The 10,863-nt window shown below is 39.7% G+C and overlaps 2 pseudogenes; one reads left to right on the top strand and one right to left on the bottom strand.

Annotated features, from left to right (window-relative positions):
- Positions 1–2,462: 2,462 nt before the first annotated feature.
- On the bottom strand, positions 2,463–10,129 carry LOC102484083 (putative olfactory receptor 10D4; annotated as a pseudogene).
- LOC102477758 (acyl-protein thioesterase 1-like) lies at positions 2,963–3,794 on the top strand (annotated as a pseudogene).
- Positions 10,130–10,863: the final 734 nt, after the last annotated feature.

Below are 10,863 nucleotides of genomic sequence, written 5' to 3'. Positions count from 1 at the left end.
CTGAATGGATAAGAAAACAGAAACCCTCTATCTGTTGCCTACAAGAAACTCACATTATGGATAAAGACATACATAGACTAAAAGTCAAGGGCTAGAAAAAGATATTCCATGTAAATGGAAATCAAAAGAAGGCTGGAGTAGTGATACTGATCTCAGACAAAATAGATTTCAAGAGAAAGACTGTAAGAAGAGACAAAGAAGGGCATTATATAATAGTAAATGGGGTAATCCAGCAAGAAGACATAACCCTTATAAATATCTACGCACCCAACTCAGGTGTGCCTAAATATGTGAAGGAAAGACTACTGGAGCTAAAAGGAGAGATAGGGAGAAATACTGTAATTGTTGGAGATCTCAACACCCCATTATCTCCTACAGACAGATCTTCTAGACAGAAAATAAATAGAGAGATACAGTACTTAAATGATACTATAAATGGAATGGGCTTGACAGATATCTATAGAACTTTCCATCCTACATGGCATTCCCTTTTGAAAAAGCAATGTAATACACTGTAAAGTTATATGTAATCCAATGTAATATAAAGAAGATTATGATGATAATAAAAAATATATGCAAAAAAAGGACAAGAAAAAAAAAAGAATCAAACCAAATATAACCAAATATTAAATTTTAATCAAATGAGTTATGGAAAATAAAGTTGAGTTAATGAAATAGATCTTGACATGTGTTGCTGGTCATACTTATTCTAATTCCTAGCAAAATGAGGGAGAAATAGTCCTAGCTTTCCAAAAGGAAACTAGAAAACTGAAAGCCAGTCTACTAATCACAAAATGTACTTTGTCATGACAAATACTTAGATGTCTAAAACAAGCAGGCATTACTCAAAACATTCTAAAGTATAAGGTTCATACCCTTTAAGAATTTTTATTTTCCTGTGTTAGCTTCTTTTAGTTTGTAGCAGCTGACTATCAGCTGGCATAGGACCCAAATCATGATCCCACTGCTCAAAGTAATTCATATTATATCTCCAAGCAACAGCTGTGTAATCTTTATAGTATATCTAAAAATATAAAGTTCAAGAACATTAAATGAATTCCATCTAACATTTATGAATATGACTGCACAAAATACAGTCATCTCAATTCGTGTTGAAAGAGTAATTTAGCAGAAGGCAACATTCAAAATGATGACTAATCCAATTCATAAAAAATAAAAAATGTTTATGGGTAAAAAAAAAATCACTTAAAAGAGTGACATAGAATGATCTTTTTTTAAACAATACTGGATTTCGTTTAAGTTTTGGTATCCATTGGCAAAATACTGGAGGTTATATTTTACATAAAGAAAATATATAGAATTCTTTTTTTTTTTGGAGAGTTTTTTGTTTTGTTTTTGTTTTTGCTATAGAGCACATGTGCTATCCAGAAAGACAGAGAGAGACAGAGAGACAGAAAGTGAGAAATCACCCCCCAAAGGGGATGACCACACCACAATCCCTTCTCCTCCATTCTCCTCTCGGGATCTTGGGCATGCACACACACATGCCCAACGTGAGTTTAAGCCTCCAGGTCCAGAACTCAAACCATGGTTGACTACACGGGAGTCCAGTGACATAACTGCTGTTCCCAAAATATATGGAATTTTCACAATCTCTATTAAGCTAGGCTTTCTTAAATTTTTTCTTTGCACTCTTCATTCCCCCTTCTTCACATTCCTTCATGTATGTGAATGAACTTTTAACTGATGCCAAGATATAACACAGACATTTTTAAATCATGAGGTTAAGTGGTAGATTGATGCAGAGCATAATTCATTCCAAAATGCCTTGAATGAAAATGTGACCCAGTAAATGGAGAATAAAGCCCAGCTTCTGTGTCTCAGGAGCAGGGTGCTGCAGGGTGATCGTATGGCCACCTTTGAGGATTGGGTTTGGATCCAGACCAATCTGAAAAAGCTAATCTGGCCAGTGTGCACTTAAAATATTAGCAACCGAGAGGATGGAACAAGGAGGAAGATGGTGTGGAAATGTTCTCTCAGAAATGCTTCTCTCTCTCTCTTTTTCCCTACCATTCTATCTCTGTCTTTCATAAAAAAAGAAAAAGAAATGAAGAATCAGGGGCTGGCAGGTGGCATGGTGGCTGGGGCACTGGACTCCCACATGGACAACCATATTTCCAGTCCTGTACCTACTGACTTGCTTTCTCACTTTCCTTCTCTCTGTCCCTCTCTGGTCAAGTTTATATATATATATATACACACACACACACACACACACACAAGTATATATATATATACACACACACACACACACACACACAAGTATATATATATATACACACACACACACACACACACGTACATGCACACACACACACATACATTTATATATGATGAATAAAATAAAATAATTCTAAATAAATAAATTTAAAAAATGAAGAAGCAAACTTTGTCCAGAAAAAGATTTTTTTTTTCATTTATTTTCTGTAGCCAAGCTTGTCTTAGCAAATACAGTCCTGTATGGCTGACTTTACATCCTGATTCCTCAGGCTGTAGATGAGAGGGTTCAACGTGGGGCTTACAAGAGTCCTGAAGATCTGAATTGCAGAACCAAATAAGGGACTGGAACTGGGCTGAAGAAAGGCACTATCACTGGCCCCTAAGTACATAGAATTGCAGTGAGGGGCATGTGCCTGGGCATGCCCTGTGGTGCAGGCCAGGACTCCCTGCTCCCATGCCTTTGTTTGAAAATCAGCTCCAGCGTTCCCTTTGGTTTCTGATGTGCTGCTGTTGAGCTTGTGTCATGTGGCAATAACTTCTGCCTGGCTTCCCTCCATCATGCCCAGTCATGCCCAACACCAGGAAGGCCACCGCTGCGATTTTCCTTCATGGATTGGGTGATACTGGCAGTTGGCATGGAGGTTAAAGTTCTGGATCCCACACGGCCGACTCTAAGGACTGAGTCCTTGACCCAGCAGCTTGAAAAACACACCAGGCATGAATGGGCAGAAGCCTTTGCAGGCATCAGAAGCTCACATATCAAATATAGCTGCCTGCATGCGCCAGTAATGTTTGTTACATTAAATATAAACATGGCTATGCCTTTTTGGTTTCATATTACTGGACTTTTCCCAGATTCACAGGAGGATGAAGCTGGAATTAAGTAGGCAACAGAATATGTAAAAGCTTTGATAGATAAAGAAGTAGAAAATAGCATTCCTTCTAACAGAATTATTTTGGCAGGATTTTCTCAGGGCAGAACTCTGTACAAGCAGCAGAGGATGGCGGAGTCACTGCGCTCAGTTGCTGGCCTCCACTTGGGGTCTCCTTTCCACAAGGTCCTATCAGTGGCCTTAATAGAGAGATTTCTATTCTCCAGGGCTCTGGAGATGGTGATCCTTTAGTTCCCTTAATGGTTCTCTTACTGTTGAAAAATTTTAAACATTGATATATTCTACCAATATAAAGTTTTTTTTTTTAGATGTTTTTGCTATAGGGCGCCTGCACTTGCCAGAAAGACAGAAAGAGAAAGAGAGATAGAAAGCAAGAAATCACCCCCCAGGGGGGATGATGATGCCAGAATCCCTTCTCCTCCATTCTCCTCTCAGGATCTTGAGCACACACACACACATGCTCAGTGTGAGGTTTAAGCCACCAGGTCTGGGACTTGAACCATGGTCAACTACATGGAAGTTCAGCGACATAGCCATTACGCTAACTGCTGATCTCATGCCAATGTAACTTTTAAAACCTGCAAAGACATGCTGCACAGTTCATGTTAGCAGGAAATGGTGGAAGTCAAGCAATTTATTGATAAACCTTTAATTGATTGATGTGCTGAGGAAGCCTCATGTAGCAGTACACCAGTATCATTGTAGTAGACTGTACATCTTTTCCCATGCTCAATTTGAAAATTCTGATGTTTGCAATGTTAAAGTGTTTTGCAAAAGCACACCAATGACACAGACTAAATAATGTCTCCTGAGAAGTTTATATTTTAAGAATCTATACATGTATTTGAATAATATTGATCCAGAATATACTAGTATTAAAATAGTGAAGAAGCTACTAGCTTCTTTTTCTCAAATGTAATTCAGCAAAATAATAAAATATTGCCATCGGATTTTTTATTACATCATTTTAAAATTACTAGTATGCTTAAGGGGAAATTCGTCTAGGTATAGTGAGCAGTTAAGATATAAGCTATTTAAGCATGCTATGGCTTAGTATGTGGATTTATTCCAACATTGCTTGGTTAACATGCGGTGTCTGTATTTTTATGTATGTGTCCATATGTACATAATGGTTACAATACATAATAATAAGATGGTATTACATTATTCCCGATAACAGGGACAATCCTTTTACGTGCCAATAAAGACTATATTGCTCTCTTTAAAAAAGAATTGCAGCAAGGTGGGCACTGCAGGTTGAGAATTCTCGATGCCTGCCCTCTGCTGAGCAGATCTTTGATATGGAGATCCCAATGTGAATGTAGGAAACAAAGATGAGGAGTAAGTACGTAAAAGCCAAAAGGTCAACATTTGTAAAACCTACCCCTTGGGCTACAGATGTATCCTCACAGGCTAGAGATAACACCCAGGTATGTCACAGAAGTAATAGGCCACATCATTAGCCCACAGTAGGGTAACTGGAAGGTGAGGGAGGTTAGCATAACAGCATGCATAAGGCCACCCACTCAGGTGCCTGTGGCAAAGATGGAACAGACCCAGGGATTCATGATGACCATGTACCTCAGGGGACGACAAATGGCTACATAGCAGTCCAAGGCCATCACCCTGTACAGGAAGAAGTATGTGCAGCCCAGGAGATGGTGGAAGAAGAGCTGGGCAGCACAACTCTGAAAAGAGAGCATTTGACTCTGCCTTGAAAGGTTCAACAGCATCTTGGGAGCAGTCGTTGAAGAGAGTCCCAGGTCCAAGATGGAGAAGATTCCCAAGAAAAAAATACATGAAAGTGTGAAGCCAAGAGGAGGAGAGGATCGCCATGAGAATGAGCACATTTCCCAAGAGGGTGCATGAATATGTCAATGAGAAGATGAATAAAAGGGTTGTCTCTAGGCCCTCTGACAGGGATTCCTTGCAGAATGAATTCAGTCACCATTGTGTGATTTCTCTTTTTTATGGAAGAATCAGCTCTTGGGTGTTTGTGAAAAGAAATATGTGGTTAAATTTAATAATACATTAGCTGTGTTTAGAGCAATTAAATGGAAATCAGCCAAAGACCTAGACATTGACAGAGCGGAGCTCCCTGACAGAGCCGCAGTGCTCTGCTGATGTCTCCCTCTGAACATCTCTGCAGGGCAGCCTGACTGTAGACACCCCTCAGCACAGCCTCACCAAGAAGCCTCAGGACTGGCCACCCAGCTCCTATTCTTCACGTACAATATTGAGTTACACTAATTGCAAATTATACCTGTAACAAATGTAACGTCTCAATATCTTCATAACAGAAAAGACCTCATCCAGATACTTACATTCATCTGAGAGCTGGTTATATTAACATTGCAGTTATTTACTATCAAGTCAGCCACACAAACAAAGATATGGCATCTTCCCACATTGTCTTCCTGGGTGTGAGAGTCAGCCATGAGAAACTAGCCAAAAGAATGATCTCAGATGTCTTTTTTTTTTTTTTTTTTTTGAGAGAGATTTTCACTGTAGGGCGCGTGCATTCGCCAGACAGCCAGAGAGAGACATAGAGACAGAAAGCGAGAAATCACCCCCCAGGGGGGATGGTCACGCCGCAATCCCTTCTCCTCCATTCTCCTCTCAGGATCTTGGGCACGCACGCACACGTGCCCGGCGTGAGTTTTAAGCCACCGGGTCCGGGACACGAACCGCGGTCGACTACGTGGGAATCCAGCGACATAGCCATTACGCTAACTGCTGGTTCCCTCAGATGTCTCTTAATGAACAGAAAACTACATAGCACGACTCTCATCCCTGGAATCATCAGTCTTTAGTTTGCTTCTATAACTGGCACCATTTTTTTCATTCTCCAAAGTCTTAATTGTCCAACCAGGTCCAAGTTAAACAGCACCCTAATTTTGTGTTACTGAAGATACAGTTAAGAGAGGAAAAACTTTTGAATAAATTTATTTTGAAAAACTCTGAAATGATTTTTTGCTTGTTTATACCACCCCAAGAGAGATTTTTAAATTATAAGTGTATAAATGCATTCTATTGCCTAAACTATCAAGTATCTGTCATTTCTCTGTACCCATCCATCTGTCCATCTCCTCTTGTGCTGGTGCTTGTGAAGGAAGTGAGAGAGTGAAGTCCAAGGTAAGAATTGAAGAATGAAACTAGGGCATTTCCATGGTGAGCAGGGAACATGGCAGGCCAATGCCTTTGCATGGTATTTGCCTTCCCTCTCCAGCAGAAAGAAGGAGCCTCCTCTGCTTGCACCCCCTTCAGCCTGCTATCTGTGAGCACAAGGCCTGAATCCTCTTTACTGTCACTTGCAGGTAAAATGTCACAAATCTAAATGTGCTCAGCTTCTTTACAGTTTTTTCCTGTGTGACTGCAGGAGCTGCAGTAATTTCCAAAGGCAGGAGATTTTAAATAACTTTGTCCTTCCATTGGGTATTAATCTCCCAAGTCAGGGAACTTTCTGAGCAAGGGAGCAATTAACTTCTTTGTAGAATTTGAAATTAGAAATAAATGAAGGAGAGAGAAAACTTAAGATAACTCTTTTTTTATTTTTTTGGTAAAAAATTCTTCAATGGAATACTAATTTTGAAAAATTCTTTTGACAAAGAGACTACACAAATTTATGCAACCCATTATATATTTAATACTTTTTCATGTGTACATATTTTTTATGATTATATTAAACATTATCTTACTACATATTATGGGCAAGAGTGCCTTACTACAAACTATAGGAACTCAGACATTTAAGAAATGGTGAAAAACTAATCCTGGGAGGGTAGAAATTAGTGAAGCTCCAGGGAAACCAGGAAAGTACAGAAACTAGAGAAGCTCTTAGATGAAGAAGTTGTAGTGCAGCCTCGGGGCTCTCATTAGGTGATGCAGTGTCCCGCCCCTGGGGGACAGTCGAACAGAGTGAGAGCCAGGACAAGCGGTATAGTGTTACAACACAGAAATGACACCGTGTCTTCAGTGTCGTCTGTTTATTGTGGGCAGCAAGGTACAGCACAGAGACGACGCAGTGTTACAACTCTCCAGGGTCATCCAGAGACAATGTAGTGTTACAACTCCTCAGGGTCTTCAGGGTTATCTGGAGACTGTGTGGTGTTTCAGCTCTTCAGGCTCTCCAGAGTCATCATCGTCTTCCTGGTCGTCTGTGTCGTCTTCCTGGTCGTCTGTGTTGTCTTCCTGGTCATCTGGCTACTGTGGGCCAGGCATCGTGGTTATATACACACTGGTGGGCAGTGATTGGTTGTAAACGGTGGGCCGTGATTGGTTGTAAATGGTGGGTTATGATTGGTTGCTTTTGGACCAATCATGAGGTGCTGGATATGCAAATTTGAGGGAGTCTAGTGGCCAATCAGAGCAAGGTTTTGAAGGTCAGGTTTTTTGAAGGGAACCAATCATGGCAATTGTTTGCTCTCTGAGAAACCTCGGCAGACTCACTGGTGTGCAGCCTCCCACAATGCAGCCTCAGCTGCCTTTGTCTCTGGGACCCTCAGCTAAGGTTTCACCTCTGGATTCCTTGTCTGAGTCACATGCCACCCCTGCGAACAGGGTTCAGGATACCGTGGGATGCCTGCGGGCAGTTCTCCCAAAGGGCAGGGGTTAGGACTGTTGCCAGGAGTTAGAGGGAAAAATAGTGCTGAGAGGCCAAAAGTTATTTAAGATAGTGCTTTATTCTACTTGGAACTTATTAAACCTTCAGCATTAAATACCCTGAATACTCAATAAACATCGGGAGGGGAACTTGTGTGGAATACCAAATTTCTCGTCGAAAGCATCTGTTCATCTGTTTACTCGTGCATACATGGATTACATTTATTCTAAGAATGTTGAGCGCTGGATGTATGTCTGGCATAATTATCTGCCCAGAGAAACAACAGTAGAGAAGAAAGTGGGTTGCATGTGGCACCTGTTTGCAAGAGATTGATAATCTATCTGAAATAAAAAGAGTATTGGTCAGTTTTATTTATCTGCAAAACTCTGCTGAAGTCTTCTACAGAGGATGAAAGCAAGAGTCAAAGAAAGTAAATAACTTTTCCAAATCACAGAGCTTACCTTGGAAGGAGCTGGAATTCAGTGTTCTCTTTAGGACATTGACTATCAACTTTCTAATTATAAAGTTTAAATGTTTAAGGATGTTTAGGTAGTCAAATAATTCCAAATAGAGCTGAAATGTTTATGTCAAATTAAACAATGCTTTTGTTGCAAGTCTAAATATTCAGAAAATGATGTAACAGTTAATAATCCTGCTATCCTAGTTATCCTTGATCTTCTAATGTTTTGAAGTATAAACAATGACTTAAAAATATTTTGTACAGGGATCAACAGTTAGCGTAATGGCTATGGTCGCTGGACTCCCACGTAGTCGACCGCAGTTTGAGTCCTGGACCCAGTGGCTTAAACTCACGCCAGGCACATGTGCGTGCGTGCCCAAGATCCCGAGAGGAGAATGGAGGAGAAAGGATTGGGGTGTGGCCATCCCCCCTGGGGGGGTGATTTCTGGCTTTCTGTCTCTCTGTCTCTCTGTCTCTCTCTATCTGTCTGGTGAATGCATGTGCCCTATAGCAAAAACCTCTCAAAATATTTTGTACAAATAAAATAGTGTGATGAGTACAGTTTTAAATAGGAAGTAACATCACATTCAATTTTCCTTGTTCCGGTGAAAATATTTTTAAGAAAGGAAAGTTTCATGGGCTATTTTATGTCTAATCAGAGTGTCTTGATTCAAGGTGGCATGATCTAAATTACTGTGATTGTCACAGTGGAAAAACTTAAGTCATCCATTCCCAAAAGGCCAGATTTCCTGTGGCACACTATCTATATGTAATAAAGTATTAAAATAGGGCAGGCTTTCATACTCTCAAAAGTTTTCTTATTTTGTTTAGTTCTTTTCTTCCAGGAACTGTAGAGGTGTTCCAGAATTATCAAATGTGACAAAACTGTAAGTGCAACTTTAGTTTTATCTGTCTTTTGAAGCAAAAGTTCAATGCCTGATCAGATATTTATGTTAAATATAGATTTTATAATATATGAGTCTTGGACATATCAAATGTTCCTACTTACTAGTACTCTGTTTATTTCATGTGGTTTTAAAAATTATTTATTTTACTGTATTAATTATTATTATTTTATTATTCTTAAGTTTGCTACAGGGTACATGTGCTCACCAGAGAGAGACAAAGAGATAAAGAGAGAGAGGTAAAGTGAGAGGGCAAGCCACCATGTCCAGGACTTGAACCAAGGTTGGTTCTGTGGGAGTCCAGCATCTCATCTACTGCACCACCTGCTGGTCTCTATTTCATATGGTTTTAAACTAGTACTTAATATGGCATTTTGAAATATGTGTACATTGTGGAGTGGCTTAATCAAGCTAATTAAATGTGTATTACCTCACAGTTGTTTTCTTTTAGTGAGAACACTTAAAATCAATTTTCTTGGTGTCAGCAGGTGGCATCTTGGTTAAGACACTGGACTGCCATGTGGCCAAGTCCCTGATCAGGCAGCTCAATAATCATGAGTGCATGTGTGTATGTGTGTGTGTGTGTGAGTGCCCAATATACCAGGAGGAGAATGGAGGAAAAGGGACTATGGCATTACTATCCCTCTGGGAGGTGATTTTTCACTTTCCCTCTCACTTTTTCTCTGTCTCTCTCCAGTAAAAAAAAAAAAAAAAAAAAAAAAAAAAACTAAAAATAAAATTAAAATCCCCAGAAAACAAAATGATGTTGTTAATAATTTCAAGTCTACAATACATTATTGTCAATGCTAGCTCCCATGTTAACAATACATCTCTTGAACTTTTCTGTCACTGAAATTCTGTATTCTTTGATGACCATCTACCACAACATACTCTAATCCCTGTAAGTCATCATTCTATTCTCTTTTTTCTATGAGATCAAAATTTTAGATTCCCCTTATATGTGAGATCAAGCAGTAATTATCTGTATCTGATTTATTTCCATTGTCATTAGGTCCCTTACGTTCATTCGGGTTGTTGCAAATGCCAGGATCATATAGTTATTTTAAGGCTGATATACATACATCCCATCTTCTCCTTCTCTCTCTCTCTCTCTCTCTCTCTCACACACACACACACACACACACACACACACACTCTTTAGAGATTTTTGTTAATTCTGCATGTACTCACTAGATGATGGGACCATGCAGACAACACAAACTGGTAAAGTTGCTGCCTCCAATACCTAAGGCAAGGCCTGGGCTGCAAAGAAACTGCAAGCAAGGTCAGCAGTTTATGAGCCCTAACTCTCCATTGTGTTGCTGTACTGACCTGCACTCAATTTCTCTGCCATGAGCTTTACTGTTATTATGGTACCCTGTAAGGGTAAAATACCACCCCCCAGACTTCCTGCAACTTTACCATAAAGCCAATTAGTGATCCTATAGAAATGCAGTTTCCTAAAATACCAGGAAGATCAGGAAACTTGAGACTCCCCCACCTGCCTGTTTTAAGCCAAAATTAACATATGTTAGGTTAAGTTACTATAAGCCAAATTAGCGTTAGTAGCATATGTAGACTAAGTTAGTTTAAGGCCAATTTTACATAAATACCCCTTGTTAAAGCTGCAGGCCAAAGTTAACTTATATTAGGCCAAGTTAGCATATCCACTGCCATAACAGGGAGTCAAAGATAAAGCACAAGAATTCACTGGTTAACAGACAAGGAATTCAGCAAATAAAATACAGGGACCCATGGGTT

Source organism: Tupaia chinensis, unplaced genomic scaffold (genome assembly GCF_000334495.1).
Source record: "Tupaia chinensis unplaced genomic scaffold, TupChi_1.0 Scaffold147980_1, whole genome shotgun sequence".
Lineage (NCBI taxonomy): Eukaryota > Metazoa > Chordata > Mammalia > Scandentia > Tupaiidae > Tupaia > Tupaia belangeri.
The sequence above is the reverse complement of the archived record's forward strand: the minus strand, read 5'-3'. Positions and strand labels throughout refer to the sequence as shown.